We start from the raw sequence: 18831 nt of genomic DNA, 5'->3' as shown, positions 1-18831 counted from the left end.
AGTCATCCACTAATTCAGAGAGAAGCTAGTGTAATCAGCAGGAGGTGAACTGAGATCATGTTTGATCTATTTTCTCTACTTACTCTTTTTTCCTGTTTTATCCCTATACTCCATTTAAGAGCATTTTAATGCAACTCTTTTCATCTTCAGTGTATAATAATATAAAATGAACCTTTTAGATCATACAGACCAGGGCCAGCAAACTTTTTCTTAAGGTGCCAGATAATAAATATTTTAGGCTTCGTGGACCGTATGTTGACTAGTATCCAACTCTGCCTTTGTAGCAGGAAAAAGCAGTCACAGACAGTCCTTGAACAAGTGGGTGTAGCTGTGTCCCAGTGAAACTTTATTTATTACATAAACAGTGGCTGCCCTGTGGGTTATAGTTTGCTTACTTCTGATCTAGTCCAACCAGGTATGAAGCTCTGCTAGATCTCTTAGTATTCCTGGAGTATTTTTTTGTAAGGTAACTTCATTCATATTTTGATAGCTCTAGGTCCTCAGGTTGCTTTCTTATAACACACTTGTTGGGCTACTTTCTACATCAGGAGCACTGTTAGACATGAATGAAAGAGAATGTTTGGAACCCAGAAGGTCTAATGCCTTTAATTTATAGATGAGCAGACAGAGGGCCAATAACATTAAATAAAGCCACTAATTAGTAGCAGAGCCAATTCCTCATCCCAAGTCTCAGAATTGTCAGTCTTTTCTATATGTTTGACCTTCTTGTATTTTAAGATAGCTGTTACCATTTTCCTTTATTTATTCATCCAACAAATACTTTCTCTCAGAAAAACATCCTCTGATTTTTTTTTTTTAATATATGATTCCCAGACACTTTATTATCCTTGTTAGTTCTTTTGTAAGTCACAGAGGCCTGCTAGTACCCATCGGTATTTGCATTTAGTGGGGATGAAAAACACCTTATTTAAGTGTATGCATTATGCTATGTATTTGGCATTCAGCAGTGAACAAGACAGCTCTGGTTTCTATCTTCATGGAGCTTAGTCTAGCAGGGAAGACTTACATTAAACAATGTTGACAATGGAATAGAATCTCCCTGTTGATAACAAGGCCAAAGAATAGACAGGCTGTTGAATGGCAAGCTCTGAGGTGATGATATGGGGACTGATATGGGTGTAAAGTCTTAATGAAGGGGGGAAAGTGACTTAAGTGCTAACTGGTTGAGAAGTAGATAGTGGAAGGTGGTATTGTTGATTTGAGCATAGGTAAGCAAGCATTTTTTATAAGAGGGAAAGAATGGTCCAGAAATGGCTTTGAGGAGTGATGAAGATAATCAAGACCAACACTGGACTCTTAAGGTGTGGGATGTAGATATCTCATTCTCTGCTTTGATAGTAATACAGGGCCAAGCAGTGTCCTAGGGAAAGGCTCTTTAGTTTAATAACTAGGAGATGTGAAGTTTCAGTGAAGAGTTTGAAGACACAGGGAAATACAGAGGATTTTAACCATAGAATTGGAATTCCAGAATGTACAGTGGAGGAGTTGGGTTGGAAGGGATAATTAGTGGCTTGGCTGGAGAAGAGAAAGCTTATTTTGATAGAGATTGCTTCTAATTTGTTGATCAGTTTGTGAAGAACTGCCATTTTGATATTAAGTCCTCTAATCCATGAGTATGGTATATCTTTCCATTTATTTGATGTTCTTTAGTTTCTCTTAGCAATAGTTTTTAGATTTTGGTGTCCATGTCGTGCACACATTTTGTTAAATATATCACTGAGTTTTTAATATTTCTTTTTTTTTTTTTTTTTTTTTTTTTTGCTGTACGCGGGGCCTCTCACTGTTGTGGCCTCTCCCATTGCGGAGCACAGGCTCCGGACGCACAGGCTTAGCGCCCATGGCTCACGGGCCCAGCCGCTCCGCGGCATGTGGGATCTTCCTGGACTGGAGCATGAACCCGTGTCCCCTGCATCGGCAGGTGGACTCTCAACCACTGTGCCACCAGGGAAACCCTTTAATATTTCTTGATGCTATTACGAAAGGGTTTTTTAAAAAATTTTTAAATTGATTTCTAGTTGTTATGTTTAGAAATAAACCAAACAAACAAAAAGTTGGTTTTTTTATATGGTTTTATTTGGCCTTTTATCCTATAACCTTGTTAATGTAACTTATTAGTTGGAGTAACTTCTTTTATAGGTTCTTCAAGATTTTCTCTGTTCCTCTTCATACTGTCTGTGAATAAAGAGAGTTATACTTCTTTTTTTCCCTTCTATATTGCCTTTTATTTCTTTTCCTTGCTGTATTATACTGGCTAAGACTGCTAATACAATGTTGAAAGAAGTGGGGAGAGCAGATAATGCTTGTTTTATTCCTGACCTTAGGTAGAAAGCATTCAGTGTTTCACCATTAAATATATTACCTATGTGTTTTCTGTAGATGTCCTTTATTAGATTTTTGTCGAAAGTGTGTGGTTTGTCAGATGCTTTTTCTATGGCTGTTGAGAAGGTCATATTGTTTTCCTTCTTTATTCTCTCAATACAATGTATGCCTTTAATTTTGGAATATTAAAGCAACTTTTCATTCCTGGGAATAAACTCCACTTGGTCATGGTATATAAAATCTTTTTATATTAAGTGGATTCAATTTGCTAATGTTTTGTTAATGATCTTTTCTTCTGTGTTCATGAGTGTTATTTGTCTATAGTTTTCTTTTAAAGTTGTTGCCTAGATTTGATATCAGTGTTTGGTATTAAGGTTTGATAGAATTTGCCAGTAAATACATTTAGACTTGGAGTTTTCTTTGTAGGAATGTTTTTTTAAAAAATGGATGTAGGATTATCAGGTTATTCCTTTCTTTTTTTTTAAAATTTATTTATTTGGTTTTGGCTGCATTGGGTGTTTGTTGCTGTGCGCAGGCTTTCTCTAGTTGCGGTGAGTGGGGGCTGCTGTTCACTGTGGTGCACGGGCTTCTCATTGTGTTGGCTTCTCTTGTTGCAGAGCACAGCTCTAGGCACACAGGCTTCAGTAGTTGTGGCACGCGGACTCAGTAGTTGTGGCTCACAAGCTCTAGGGCGCAGGCTCAGTTGTGGCGCACGGGCTTAGTTGCTCTGCGGTATGTGGGATCTTCCCAGACCAGGGCTTGAACCCATATCCCCTGCATTGGCAGGCGGATTCTTAACCACTGCGCCACCAGGGAAGTCCTGGTTATCTCTTTCTTATATGAGCTTTTGTCATTTGCCTTTTAAGGATTTGTCTATTTATCTAAATTATCAAATTTATTGACATCAAGTTGTTCACAGTGTCTCCTTACTATCCTTTTATTGTTTGTAAGAAGTGTAGAGCAAGCCCCTCTTACATTCCTGCCATTGATAATTTGTGTCTTAATCTCTTTTTTCTGGAGTGGTCTGGCACGAAGCTTTCAATTTTATTAATCTTTTTATTAGTTTCATTGGTTTCTTTTGGGGTCATTGACTTTATTCTTTTTCTATATTCAATTTCCTTTATTTCTGCTATTTTATTTACTTCTGCATGCTTTCAGTTTTATTAGCTCTCTTTTGTAGTTTCATAAGGTAGAAACCTAGATCATTAGCTATGTCACAAATTTTGATATATTGTATCTTCATTTTCATTTAAAAATATTTTCTAATTTCCCTTGTGTTTTCCTCTTTGATCAATGGGTTATTTATCTTTCTGTAATTTATTTGTGGTTAAATTACATTGTAATCATAGAACATACTTTGTATGATTAGAATGCTTTTAAATGTATTGAGGTTCATTTCATTGCCCAGCATATGATCTGTCCTTGAGAATATACCATGTGCATTTGAAGAGAATGTGTATTCTGCTGTTTTGGGGGTGGAATGTTCTATAGATGTAAATTTGGTCAAGTTGATTGATAGTGTTATTCAAATAATCTATATCTGTATGAATTTTCTACAGAGATGTTTTGTCAGTTATTCTTAGGAGTTTGAAATCTCTATAACTGTTGATTGTTTTTGTTCTTTCCTTTCTGTTAGCTTTTGTTTCATTTATTTTGTGATTCTGCTCTTTGTTGTATAACATTTCTAAATGTTCTTTTTTCCAGCTGTAGGTACCCTTTTCTGTATGAACTCTCTTTTTTTTGAATTTTATTTATTTTTTTATACAGCAGGTTCTTATTAGTTATCCATTTTATACATATTAGTATATATATGAACTGTCTCTCTTTGTTTCTAGAAATATCCTTTACCTTAAGTCTGTTTTGTCTGATAATAATATATAGCCACTCTCGTACTCTCATGTTTTATTGCATGGATAGTATATATTTTCCATAAGTAAAACTTTTAGTTCATTTGAATCTTGGAATATAAAGTGCGTTTGTTGGATATTTAAAGTATGTAGGTCAGGTCTTGTTTATACTTTTTAATCTAGTGTAAAAAATCCCTGCTTTTTGATTAGAGTGTTTAATTAATTCACATTATTGTAATTATCCATTGTGGATTTAGGTCTGCCATTTTGCTCTGTGTTTTCTATTTGTCTCATCTTGCTGTCTTTTTTTTTAAATTGAGGAATAATTGACATGTAATGTATTTTAACATATTAGTTTCAGGTGTAATTTCTTTTTCTTCATCTCTTGATTTCTATTCTTCTTATACTGCTTTCCTTTGTATTACACAAATATTTTTTAGTGTAAATTTTAAGTATTCTGACATTTAGTCTAAGTTTTTGGTTATTTTTTGGTGTTTCTGTAGTGATTACATCTTTTTGTCATAATTTACTTCAAGTTAATGCTTTTTAAAAATTTTTTAAAATTTTATTTTTTTATACAGCAGGTTCTTATTAGTCATCAGTTTTATACACATCAGTGTATACATGTCAATCCCAATCGCCCAATTCAGCACACCACCATCCCCACTCCTCCGCGGCTTACCCCCCTTGGTGTCCACACACTTGAGAATGTCCATATGTTCTCTACATCTGTGTCTCAACTTCTGCCCTGCACACTGGTTCATCTGTACCATTTTTCTAGGTTCCAAATAAATGCGTTAATATACGATATTTGTTTTTCTCTTTCTGACTTACTTCACTCTGTATGACAGTCTCTAGATCCATCCACATCTCAACAAATGACTCAATTTCGTTCCTTTTTATGGCTGAGTAATGTTCCATTGTATACATGTACCACAACTTCTTTATCCATTCGTCTGTCGATGGGCATTTAGGTTGCTTCCATGACCTGGCTATTGTAAATAGTGCTGCAATGAACATTGGGGTGCGTGTGTCTTTTTGAATTATGGTTTTCTCTGGGTACATGCCCAGTAGTGGAATTGCTGGATCATATGGTAATTCTATTTTTAGTTTTTTAAGGAACCTCCATAGTGTTCTCCATAGTGGCTGTATCAATTTACATTCCCACCAACAGTGTAAGAGGGTTCCCTTTTCTCCACACCCTCTCCAGCATTTGTTGTTTGTAGGTTTTCTGATGATGCCCATTCTAACTGGTGTGAGGTGATACCTCATTGTAGTCTTGATTTGCATTTCTCTAATAATTAGTGATGTTGAGCAGCTTTTCATATGCTTCTTGGCCATCTGTATCTCTTCTTTGGAGAAATGTCTATTTAGGTCTTCTCCCCATTTTTGGATTGGGTTGTTTATTTCTTTAATATTGAGCTGCATGACCTGTTCATATATTTTGCAGATTAATCTTTTGTCTGTTGATTTGTTTGCAAATATTTTCTCCCATTCTGAGGGTTGTCTTTTCGTCTTGTTTACAGTTTCCTTTGCTGTGCAAAAACTTTTAACTTTCATTAGGTCCCATTTGTTTATTTTTGTTTTTATTTCCATTACTCTAGGAGGTGGATCAAAAAAGATCTTGCTGTGATTTATGTCAAAGAGTGTTCTTCCTATGTTTTCCTCTAAGAGTTTTATAGTGTCTGGTCTTACATTTAGGTCCCGAATCCATTTTTTTTTTTTTCCGAATCCATTTTGAGTTTATTTTTGTGTATGGTGTTAGAGAATGTTCTAATTTCATTCTTTTACATGTAGCTGTCCAGTTTTCCCAGCACCACTTATTGAAGAGACTGTCTTTTCTCCATTGTATATCCTTGCCTCCTTTGTCATATAGATTAGTTGACCATAGGTGCGTGGGTTGATCTCTGGGCTGTCTATTTTCTTCCGTTGATCTATCTTTCTGTTTTTGTGCCACTACCATATTGTCCTGACTACTGTAGCTTTATAGTATAGTCTCAAGTCAGGGAGTCTAATTCCTCCAGCTCCGTTTTTTTTCCCTCAAGACTGCTTTGGCTGTTCAGGGTCTTTTATGTCTCCATACAAATTTTAAGATTTTTTTGTTCTAGTTCCCTAAAAAATGCCATTGGTTATGTCTCCATACAAATTTTAAGATTTTTTGTTCTAGTTCCCTAAAAAATGCCATTGGTTATTTGATAGGGATAGCATTGAATCTGTAGATTGCTTTGGGTGGTATAGTCATTTTCACAATATTGATTCTTCTAATACAAGAACATGGTATATATCTCCATCTGTTGGTATCATCTTTAATTTCTTTCATCAGTGTCTTATAGTTTTCTGCATACAGTTCTTTGTCTCCCTAGGTAGGTTTATCCCTAGGTGTTTTATTCTTTTTGTTGCAATGGTAAATGGGAGTGTTTCCTTAATTTCTCTTTCAGATTTTTCATCATTAGTATTTAGGCATGCAAGAGATTTCTGTGCATTAATTTTGTATCCTGCAACTTTACCAAATTCATTGATTAGTAGTTTTTTGGTGGCATCTTTAGGATTCTCTATGTATAGTATCATGTCATCTGCAAACAGTGACAGTTTTACTTCTTCTTTTCCAATTTGTATTCCTTTTATTTCCTTTTGTTATCTGATTGCCATGGCTAGGACTTCCAAAACTATGTTGAATAATAGTGGTGAGAGTGGACATCCTTGTCTTGTTCCTGATCTTAGAGGAAATGCTTTCAGTTTTTCTCCATGGAGAATGATGTTTGCTGTGGGTTTGTCGAATATGGCCTTTATTATGTTGAGGTAGGTTCCCTCTTTGCCCACTTCTGGAGAGTTTTTATCATAAATGGGTGTTGAATTTTGTCAAAAGCTTTTTCTGCATGTATTGAGATGATCATATGGTTTTTATTCTTCAGTTTGTTAATATGGTGTATCACATTGATTAATTTGCATATATTGAAGAATCCTTGCATCCCTGGGATAAATCCCACTTGATCATGGTGTGTGCTCCTTTTAATGTGCTGTTGGAATCTGTTTGCTAGTATTTTGTTCAGGATTTTTGCATCTATATTCATCAGTGATATTGTCCTGTAATTTTCTTTTTTTGTAGTATCTTTGGTTTTGTATCAGGGTGATGTGGCCTCAAGAATGAGTTTGGGAATGTTCCTTCTCTGCAAATTTTTGCAAGAGTTTGAGAAGGATGGGTGTTAGCTCTTCTCTGAATGTTTGATAGAATTCACCTGTGAAGCCATCTGGTCCTGGACTTTTGTTTGTTGGAAGATTTTTTTTTTTTAACATCTTTATTGGGGTATAATTGCTTTACAATGGTGTGTTAGTTTCTGCTTTATAACAAAGTGAATCAGTTATACATATACATATGTTCCCATATGTCTTCCCTCTTGCGTCTCCCTCCCTCCCACCCTCCCTATCCCACCCCTCCAGGCTGTCACAAAGACCGAGCCAATATCCCTGTGCCATGCGGCTGCTTCCCACTAGCTATCTACCTTACTACGTTTGTTAGTGTGTATATGTCCATGACTCTCTCTCGCCCTGTCACAGCTCACCCTTCCCCCTCCCCATAACCTCAAGTTCATTCTGTAGTAGATCTGCGTCTTTATTCCTGCCTTACCCCTAGGTTCTTCATGACATTTTTTTTTCTTAAATTCCATATATATGTGTTAGCATACGGTATTTGTCTTTTTCTTTCTGACTTACTTCACTCTGTATGACAGACTCTAGGTCTATCCACCTCATTACAAATAGCTCAAATTCGTTTCTTTTTATGGCTGAGTAATATTCCATTGTATATATGTGCCACATTTTCTTTATCCATTCATCCGATGATGGGCACTTAGGTTGTTTCCATCTCCGGGCTATTGTAAATAGAGCTGCAGTGAACATTTTGGTACATGACTCTTTTTGAATTTCGGTTTTCTCAGGGTATATGCCCAGTAGTGGGATTGCTGGGTCATATGGTAGTTCTATTTGTAGTTTTTTAAGGAACCTCCATACTGTTCTCCATAGTGGCTGAACCAATTCACATTCCCACCAGCAGTGCAAGAGGGTTCCCTTTTCTCCACACCCTCTCCAGCATTTATTGTTTCTAGATTTTTTGATGATGGCCATTCTGACTGGTTGAGATGATATCTCATTGTAGTTTTGATTTGCATGTCTCTAATGATTAATGATGTTGAGCATTCTTTCATGTGTTTGTTGGCAGTCTGTATATCTTCTTTGGAGAAATGTCTATTTAGGTCTTCTGCCCATTTTTGGATTGGGTTGTTTGTTTTTTTGTTATTGAGCTGCATGAGCTGCTTGTAAATTTTGGAGATTAATCCTTTGTCGGTTGCTTCATTTGCAAATATTTTCTCCCATTCTGAGGGTTGTCTTTTGGTCTTGTTTATGTTTTCCTTTGCTGTGCAAAAGCTTTGAAGTTTCATTAGGTCCCATTTGTTTATTTTTGTTTTTATTTCCATTACTCTAGGAGGTGGGTCAGAAAGGATCTTGCTGTGATTTATGTCATAGAGTGTTCTGCCTATGCTTTCCTCTAAGAGTTTGATAGTTTCTCACCTTACATTTAGGTCTTTAATCCATTTTGAGCTTATTTTTGTATATGGTGTTAGGGAGTGATCTAATCTCATACTTTTACATGTACCTGTCCAGTTTTCCCAGCACCACTTTTTGAAGAGACTGTCTTTTCTCCATTGTATATCCTTGCCTCCTTTGTCATATAGATTAGTTGACCATATGTGCGTGGGTTTATCTCTGGGCTTTCTATCCTGTTCCATTGATCATTCTGTTTTTGTGCCAGTACCATACTGTCTTGATTACTGTAGCTTTGTAGTATAGTCTGAAGTCAGGGAGCCTGAATCCTCCAGCTCCTTTTTTCGTTCTCAAGATTGCTTTGGCTATTCGGGGTCTTTTGTGTTTCCGTACAAACTGCGAAATTTTTTGTTCTAGTTCTGTGAAAAATGCCAGTGGTAGTTTGATAGGGATTGCATTGAATCTATAGATTGCTTTGGGTAGTAGAGTCATTTTCACAATGTTGATTCTTCCAATCCAAGAACATGGTATATCTCTCCATCTGTTTGTATCATCTTTAATTTCTTTCATCAGTGTCTTATAATTTTCTGCATACAGGTCTTTTGTCTCCTTAGATAGGTTTATTCCTAGATATTTTATTCTTTTTGTTGCAGTGGTAAATGGGAGTGTTTTCTTGATTTCACATTCAGATTTTTCATCATTAGTATATAGGAATTCCAGAGATTTCTGTGCATTAATTTTCTATCCTGTCACTTCACCAAATTCATTGATTAGCTCTAGTAGTTTTCTGGTAGCATCTTTAGGATTCTCTATGTATAGGATCATGTCATCTGCAAACAGTGACAGCTTTACTTCTTCTTTTCTGATTTGGATTCCTTTTATTTCCTTTTCTTCTCTGATTGCTGTGGCTAAAACTTCCAAAACGATGTTGAATAAGAGTGGTGAGAGTGGGCAACCTTGTCTTGTTCCTGATCTTAGTGGAAATGGTTTCAGTTTTTCACCATTGAGGACAATATTGGCTGTGGGTTTGTCATATATGGCTTTTATTATGTTGAGGAAAGTTCCCAATGTGCCTACTTTCTACAGGGTTTTAATCGTAAATCGGTGTTGAATTTTGTCGAAAGCTTTCTCTGCATCTATTGAGATGATCATATGGTTTTTCTCCTTCAATTTGTACATATGGTGTATCATGTTGATTGATTTGCGTATATTGAAGAATCCTTGCATTCCTCGAATAAACCCCACTTGATCATGGTGTATGATCCTTTTAATGTGCTGTTGGATTCTGTTTGCTAGTATTTTGTTGAGGATTTTTGTCTCTGTTCATCAGTGATATTGGCCTGTAGTTTTCTTTCTTTGTGATATCCTTGTCTGGTTTTGGTATCCGGGTGATGGTGGCCTCGTAGAATGAGTTTGGGAGTGTTCTTTCGTCTGCTATATTTTGGAAGAGTTTGAGAAGGATAGGTGTTAGCTCTTCTCTAAATGTTTGATAGAATTCGCCTGTGAAGTCATCTGGTCCCGGGCTTTTGTTTGTTGGAAGATTTTTAATCACAGTTTCAATTTCAGTGCTTGTGATTGGTCTGTTCATATTTTCTATTTCTTTCTGATTCAGTCTTGGCAGATTGTGCATTTCTAAGAATTTGTCCAATTCTTCCAGGTTGTCCATTTTATTGGCATAGAGTTGCTTGTAGTAATCTCTCATGATCCTTTGTACTTATGCAGTGTCCATTGTTACTTCTCCTTTTTATTTCTAATTCTATTGATTTGAGTCTTCTCCCTCTTTTTCTTGATGAATCTGGCTAATGGTTTATCCATTTTGTTTATCTTCTCAAAGAACCAGCTTTTAGTTTTATTGATGTTTGCTATCGTTTCCTTCATTTCTTTTTCATTTATTTCTGATCTGATCTTTATGATTTCCTTCCTTCTGCTAAGTTTGGGGTTTTTTTGTTCTTTCTCTAATTGCTTTAGGTGCAAGGTTAGGTTGTTTATTCGAGATGTTTCCTTAAGGTAGGATTGTATTGCTATAAACTTCCCTCTTAGAACTGCTTTTGCTGCATCCCATAGATTTTGGGTTCTCGTGTCTCCATTGTCATTTGTTTCTAGGTGTTTTTTGATTCCTCTTTGATTTCTTCAGTGATCACTTCGTTATTAAGTATTGTATTGTTTAGCCGTCATGTGTTTGTATTTTTTCAGATCTTTTCCTGTAATTGATATCTAGTCTCATAGCGTTGTGGTCGGAAAAGATAGTTGATACAATTTCAATTTTCTTAAATTTACCAAGGCTTGATTTGTGACCCAAGATATGATCTATCCTGGAGAATGTTCCATGAGCACTTGAGAAAAATGTGTAGTCTGTTGTTTTTGGATGGAATGTCCTATAAATATCAATTAAGTCCGTCTTGTTTAATGTATCATTTAAAGCTTGTGTTTCCTTATTTATTTTCATTTTGGATGATCTGTCCTTTGGTGAAAGTGGGGTGTTAAAGTCTCCTACTATGAATGTGTTACTGTCGATTTCCCCTTTTATGGCTGTTAGTATTTGCCTTATGTATTGAGGTGCTCCTATGTTGGGTGCATAAATATTTACAGTTGTTATATCTTCTTCTTGGATCGATCCCTTTATCATTATGTAGTGTCTTTCTTTGTCTCTTGTAATAGTCTTTGTTTTAAAGTCTATTTTGTCTGTTATGAGAATTGCTACTCCAGCTTTCTTTTGATTTCCATTTGCATGGAATACCTTTTTCCATCCCCTCACTTGCAGTCTGTATGTGTCCCTAAGTCTGAAGTGGGTCTCTTGTAGACAGTATATATATGGGTCTTGTTTTTGTATCCATTCAGCAAGGCTGTGTCTTTTGGTTGGAAAATTTAACCCATTCACGTTTAGGGTAATTATCCATATGTATGTTCCTATGACCATTTTCTTAATGTTTTGAGTTTGTTTTCATAGTTCCTTTTCTTCTCTTGTGTTTCCCACTTAGAGAAGTTCCTTTAGCATTTGTTGTAGAGCTGGTTTGGTGGTGCTGAATTCTCTTAGCTTTTGCTTGTCTGTAAAGCTTTGGATTTGTCCATCGAATCTGAATAAGATCCTTGCCTGGTAGAGTAATCTTGGTTGTAATTTCTTCCCTTTCATCACTTTAAGTATATCATGCCACTCCCTTCTGGCTTGTAGACTTTCTGCTGAGAAATCAGCTGTTAGTCTTGTGGGAGTTCCCTTGTATATTATTTGTCATTTTTCCCTTGCTGCTTTTAATAATGTTTCTTTGTCTTTAATTTTTGCCAATTTGATTACTATGTGTCTCGGCATGTTTCTCCTTGGGTTTTCCTGTATGGGACTCTTTGCGCCTCCTGGACCTGGGTGGCTATTTCCTTTCCCATGTTTGGGAAGTTTTCGACTATAATCTCTTCACATATTTTCTCTGGTCCTTTCTCTCTCTCTTCTCCTTCTGGGTCCCCTATAATGCGAATTTTGTTGTGTTTAATGTTGTCCCAGAAGTCTGTTAGGCTGCCTTCATTTCTTTTCACTCTGTTTTCTTTATTCTGTTCCGCAGCAGTGAATTCCACCATTCTGTCTTCCAGGTCACTTATCAGTTCTTCTGCCTCACTTATTTTGCTATTGATTCCTTCTAGTGTAGTTTTCATTTCAGTTATTGTATTGTTCATCTCTGTTTATTTGTTCTTTAATTCTTCTAGGTCTTTGTTGAACATTTCTTGCATCTTCTCAATCTTTGCCTCCATTCTTTTTCCGAGGTCCTGGATCATCTTTGCTATCATTATTCTGAATTCTTTTTCTGGAAGGTTGCTTACCTCCACTTCATTTAGTTGTTTTTCTGGGGTTTTATCTTGTTCCTTCATCTGGTACATAGCCCTCTGCCTTTTCATCTTGTCTGTCTTTCTGTGAATGTGGTTTTTGTTCCACAGGCTGCAGGATTGTAGTTCTTCTTGCTTCTGCTGTGTGCCCTGTGGTGGAGGAGGCTATTTAAGAGGCTTGTGCAAGTTTCCCAATGGGAGGGACTGGTGCTGGGTAGAGCTGACTGTTGCTCTGGTGGGCAGAGCTCAGTAAAACTTTAATCTGCTTGACTGCTGATGGGTGGGGCTGCGTTCCCTCCCTGTTGGTTGTTTGGCCTGAGACTTCCAACACTGGAGCCTACCTTGGGTCTTTGGTGGGGCTAATGGCGGACCCTGGGAGGGCCCACGCCAAGGAGAACTTCTGCTGCCAGTGTCCTTGTCCCCATGGTGAGCCACAGCCACCGCCCCCCCCCGCCTCCGCAGGAGACCGTCCAACACTAGCAGGTAGGTCTGGTTCAATCTCCCTTGGGGTCACTGCTCCTTCCCCTGTGTCCTGATGCACATACCACTTTGTGCGTGCCCTCCAAGAGTGGAGTCTCTGTTTCCCCCAGTTCTGTCAAAGTCCTGCAGTCAAATCCCAGTAGCCTTCAAAGTCTGGTTCTCTAGGAATTCCTCCTCCTGTTGCCGGACCCGCAGGTTGGGAAGCCTGACGTGGGGCTCAGAACCTTCACTCCAGTGGGTGGACTTCTGTGGTATAAGTGTTCTCCAGTCTGTGAGTCACCCACCCAGCAGTTATGGGATTTGATTTTACTGTGATTGCGCCCCTTCTACCATCTCATTGTGGCTTCTCCTTTGTCTTTGGATGTAGGGTATCTTTTTTGGTGAGTTCCAGTGTCTTCCTGTCGATGATTGTCCAGCAGCTAGTTGTGATTCTGCTGTTGTCACAAGAGGGAGTGAGAGCACGTCCTTCTACTCTGCCATCTTGGTTCGTCTAAACAATGCTGACTTTCTTATGGCAAAATTAGCCCTTTGTATACAGTATAGCTCTGTGCCCCCAACCTCCACACACTTTGGTTTATTATTGTCATATATATTAAATCTGTATACATTATAAACTCAACAAAATTGTGTTGTAATTTTTGTTTTAAACAGTCACGTTTAAAGAAATTAATAGAAGAAATTAACTGAAAGTCTCTTTAATGATTAGGAGATGTAGTGAATCTTCAGTGAAGAGTGTTAAAGATACAGGAAAATACAGGTTTCTTTGTTTATAGAACTGGATTTCCAGAGTGCCCAGTGGAGGGTTTGGAATTCCAGTTACCATCTGGTGTAATTTCCCTCAGGCTGAAGAAGTTTCTTTAGTATTTTTGTGGCTCAGGTTTGCTAGCAACTAATTCTCAGCTTTTTTTTTTGTCTGGAAATACCTTTTCTTTGCTTTAATTTTTCAAGAATAATTTTGCTGGATATAAAATTCTTTGGTATTTTCCTTTCCAAATTTTGGAATATGTCATTGCACAGTCTTCTGGTTTCTGTCGTTTCTGATGAGAAATAATCTGTTAGTTGTATTCTTGTTCCCCTTTATGTGATGTATTATTTTCTCTTATACTGCTTTTGTTAATTTTACTCTGATGTGTCTAGGTATGGTTCTGTCTTTATATTTGTACTACTCAGAGTTTGTTGAGCTTCTTTATAGGTTTCACCATTCTAGTCTTAGTTCAGTACTTTTTCATCAAGCACTATGCCCGTGTCTTTAAGAATATGTTTCCTACATTAACCAACAGAAAATAGACAGGAAACCTCGAATGTTTTCTCTCAGCCAGGGAATTTAAGAAAGTCACTATGGTGATGAGGGTTTACCTCAACTCCAGAAAATGTTTTTGTAAATGCTTCTTAAAGGACACAAATTCTTTACACATGTATTGTTTTTCTGGTTCAGGTACATAAATCTTAACTCAGACTTTTTTTGTGACCTATCTTATTGAGAGATTTTTCTTTCTTATACAAGCCATTTGGACAAAATTTGAAGTAATATAATTTAGTTAAAATGGTATTAAAAGAATTACATTTTTCAGTCCATATGTGTCATCCTCTCTATCTCTTCCTAGTGTACCCAAATTGTCCAACGTGTACTATGACTCTCATTGTACTTTTGGCTGAAGTACACTTGGGTTTTTTACCCATCATCATCTCACATTTCTACATCAACCCACAAGCAGTTTTCCACTTAAAGTCCTATGTAAGGGTCACGAAAACAATCTCTTCCAAAGCAGTATGAATATCTGGATAACTCAAATTGCAAAGCTATGTATATTGCAAATAATTATTTTTTTTAAACCCTTCAAAGACTTCCCATCACTCTCTTTTCTATTTATTTATTTATTTATTTATTTATTTGTCATTGGCTGTGTTGGGTCTTCATTGCTGTGCGCGGACTTTCTCTAGTTGTGGCAAGTGGGGGCTACTCTTCATTGCAGTGCGCGGGCTTCTCATTGTGGTGACTTCTCTTGTTGCGGAGCATGGGCTCTAGGAGCATGGACTTCAGTAGTTGTGGCCCGTGGTCTCAGTAGTTGTGGCCCACGGGCTCTAGAGCGCAGACTCAGTAGTTGTGGTGCACGGGCTTAGTTGCTCCGCGGCATGTGGGATCGTCCTGGACCAGGGCTCCAACCCATGTCCCCTGCATTGGCAGGCGGATTCTTAACCACTGCACCATCAGGGAAGTCCCGCAAATAATTATTATCTATAGTTTCCAATGAAGAACATCTGTTAGTAAGTTTTGGGGTTCTGAAACAAGGATAAAGGAAAATCAAACATAGAAATGAAATTTGAAGAAGACTGTATCTTATGAGAAAAATGTGATTTCTATCAGCGTTTCCAGAATGAATTAGTTGTTGCTGGTTTCAGAGCTGTATAACATCGGTACATGTGGCTTTGTGTTGCTGTTCTATTGTGGAGCATAGTTTGGTTGGATACAGACTTTCCTATTCCTTTTCTTTTGAATTTTAAAGTCAGGATGCCAAGAATGCAAAAACATTTCAGTCTAGAATTGTCTATAAGTTTATTAGGAGTATGGTGTAATCTGCTCTTTTATTTATCTCCATAGCCTGCCCCCTGTAAGTTTTTAATTATAAAATTATAATGTTTGATGGAGAGAAGAGAACATAGGCATCCAAAATGAGTCATTTTTGTTGACTATAAATGAGTCAGAGTTACATCTTAGGATGAGAGTACCCTCTTGCAACTTTGGTTTTTGGTCTTGATTTTTTCCCCATTTGTTCTCTTATTTCTTTTTCTCTTTCTCCCTCCTCCCTTCTTGCGCATGTGTACACTTTTGTGCTGTCTAATATCACTGATGTTGTAGGACTTTCACTGGGCTTCTTTTGTGGTGACCATTGGGTCCTAACATAGAAGTGAGAACATAATGGACTAGAATGGAATAATTGTAATATCCAGAGAGTCGTATTCATTGTTTAAAATCAATACCTTTGAATTTACTTTGAAATAAAAGGGGCTTATAACTGTAACAGTAGGACTTCCAGCTGCCATTGCTTGTGCCAATGAGAATAGCATTGCTCTCAGATTTTGAAAAAAAATTACTAACGATCCCAGATAGTTCAGAACTGTAGCTCCCTTCGGAGGTCGAGATTCTCTTTAGAGAATCAGTGGCTCTCACACATTAGTGGTTCATTAGAATAACCTGGAAGGTTTGTTAAAACAGATTTCTGGGGCTTCATCTCCAAGTGTTTGATTCAGAAGGTTTGGGGTAGGGTCTGAAAATTTGTATTTCTAACAGGTTCCCAGATGCTGCTGCTGTGTTGATCTTGGGACCACACTTTGAGAACCACTACTTTATATCACCTGTATATGGGAACACAGCCTTGCCTGACGTTTCAGGCTGTGAGAGCTGATAGTCACCCTGTAGGGTGAATTTAAGATTGTGCACAGTGAGCTGGTCTGTTTATGATAATACAGTATAGAAACTATTGGCTTCTTCAAGAGATTTACTTTTTTTCTGGCTTTTATTTAAATTATTTAAGAATAAACTCAGTGTTCCTGATCAATTCCTAGTGACTGATCTCTGGCTTTGTGAATCAGATATTCAAAGTTGTTTCTGTTTGGATTATGGCAGCTTATATTGCTTAGATGTTTAATTGCAATATGTTTGGTCGAGTGGGAGAAATAATTTTCCTTTTCTCTCTATATTTATTTATTTATTTATGGCTGCGTTGGGTCTTTGTTGCTGCATGCGGGCTTTCTCTAGTTGCAGTGAGCAGGGGCTACTCTTCTTTGTGCTATGCGGGCTTCTCACTGCAGTGTCTTCTCTTGTTGTGGAGCTCGGGCTCTAGACGCACGGGCTCAGTAGTTGTGGCTCACTGGCTCTAGAGTGCAGGCTCAGGAGTTGTGGCACACGGGCTTAGTTGCTCCGAGGCATGTGGGATCTTCCTGGACCAGGGCTCGAACCCATGTCGCCTGCAGTGGCAGGCTGATTCTTAACCACTGTGCCCCCAGGGAAGTCCCTCCTTTTCTTTTTGTAATGCAGCTCACATGCAGGTAAATAAAGCTGAAGTTTGAGGGTGTGCCTTCTGTAATAGTGAAAAACCATTGTAACTAGACTGACTGGCTGTGGTACTCAGTACCTGGTAAAACCTGCTTTATACTTTGAGAGAATGGCTTCTTCTGTGTAGCCTAATTGTTAAACATCACGGGATAAGCCTTTATGCCTTCAAAAAGATCCATTTATTCAGGTTGATCTGTATTTCTCAGGCATGTATGTATCAGTAAACTAAACAACCTTCTTTTTAGTCATATCTGTATGGAAATATCAATGTATAGAAGGAAAGAGAGTATGATTTTAAAAGATCCTTCACTCTAAGAGCATTAGTATTAGTGTATTTAATAGGAGGTGACTTCAAGGCCAGCACCTGTTTCCACCTCCTCTGTTCTGAATAGCAAGCAGTACCTGACAGTTGAGGTTGTAGCTGTGACTGCTTCTTCACCCCCATACCACCCTGACTCTTTTTGCCCCTGTGTTTCTCGCATTTAGCCGCATTGGAATCATGTGGACAGTTTGTTAAAATAACAGATTGGTGGGCCTCACCCTCAGAGTTTCTGATTCAGTGGGTCTGGGGTGGGGCTCAAGACTTTGCATTTCTAAAAAAGTGTTCCCAGATGATGCTTTGGCTGCTGATCTGAGAACCACTGCTTCAGTGTATTCCAGGAAGTTACTGGAATTCAACTAATACCTATTACTCGTAAGTCCTAGTTAGTGTAAGAGCTACCAAGGTGTGCCTGTTGCTCTTGTGATGCCCACTACGTAGGAGCTAAGACATGTTTGGAGATTGTGTGGTGATAGAAAGTGATACATGCCTTAAAGGAATGAAGATAAAATGCTACCTGAAATCAGAGGGTGGTAATACTACTTCTAGTAGAGGAGGCATTTTGGAGGATGAGTAAGGTTTGAATGTGTAGAATTGGGATGGAATATATCTCAGGTCCAGGGGGCAACATGATTAAAGGCTGGAGACTTAAGAGTATACAAGAAGTGTTTTATTAGACTTAGTTTCAGTATAACCTGTTTGATTTTTGGGGTTTTGTTTGTTAAATTATAAAGGCAGTCTGGGGCATTTAAAGCTAAGGAAACGTTTCCTCTTTGATTAGAAAATGAAAATGTAGTTGTACAACATGATACCTAATTTTTATGCAAACTTCTGATTTAGCCTGTGTTGCATTCATGCATTCCATATAATTTTGTCTGTTTTAATGTGGAAATGAAAGCAAAGGATTTTTCCCCCCTTAGATTTAACTTGGTGCCTCATTCTTTTTCCTGAGAGGCGGAATGAGTTGAGTCTACGTGTGACTCTGTTTTGGCTGAGGTGCAAGTTTGCACAAAGATATGAAAGAGCTTTCTTCACTTTCTGTGACTCCCTGCCACTATTTATTGGTAAATATTTGTATACCATAATTTATTTTAAAAACAATCAAACATCCTTTCCCCAGCACACACCAGACTAGCAATACTCTTAAGTTTTAGATGTTTGACATTTCATTCTGTTCCCCTCCTCCCCTTTTAAATGCTTGTTTAGAGAATTAATTATGAACAAATCCATCAGCTTTTTGAATTACCCCTTGGATTTTCTTCTCAGTTTTTGAATTAGAATGTAGGTCTTGCAGTGGATATATTAAGATGACACATATCCTTGGGTTTTAATAAATCAGTGCTTTATATTAAATGTTAAAAGGCTACTAAATCATATTAACATGTCATCAGCTGATTATTTCATATTGATGCTTTGTACCTTCTCCTTAGAACTCTTGAATTTCA

General features: G+C 37.5%; 1 protein-coding gene across 2 annotated transcripts in view; it reads left to right on the top strand.

The window, feature by feature from the left end:
• PLPP1 (phospholipid phosphatase 1) overlaps positions 1-18831 on the top strand; it is a 120041-nt gene that overhangs the window by 76128 nt on the left and 25082 nt on the right. The gene's annotated exons all lie outside the window — the stretch shown is intronic.

Source organism: Lagenorhynchus albirostris, chromosome 3 (assembly GCF_949774975.1).
Source record: "Lagenorhynchus albirostris chromosome 3, mLagAlb1.1, whole genome shotgun sequence".
Classification (NCBI taxonomy): domain Eukaryota; kingdom Metazoa; phylum Chordata; class Mammalia; order Artiodactyla; family Delphinidae; genus Lagenorhynchus; species Lagenorhynchus albirostris.
The sequence above is the reverse complement of the archived record's forward strand: the minus strand, read 5'-3'. Positions and strand labels throughout refer to the sequence as shown.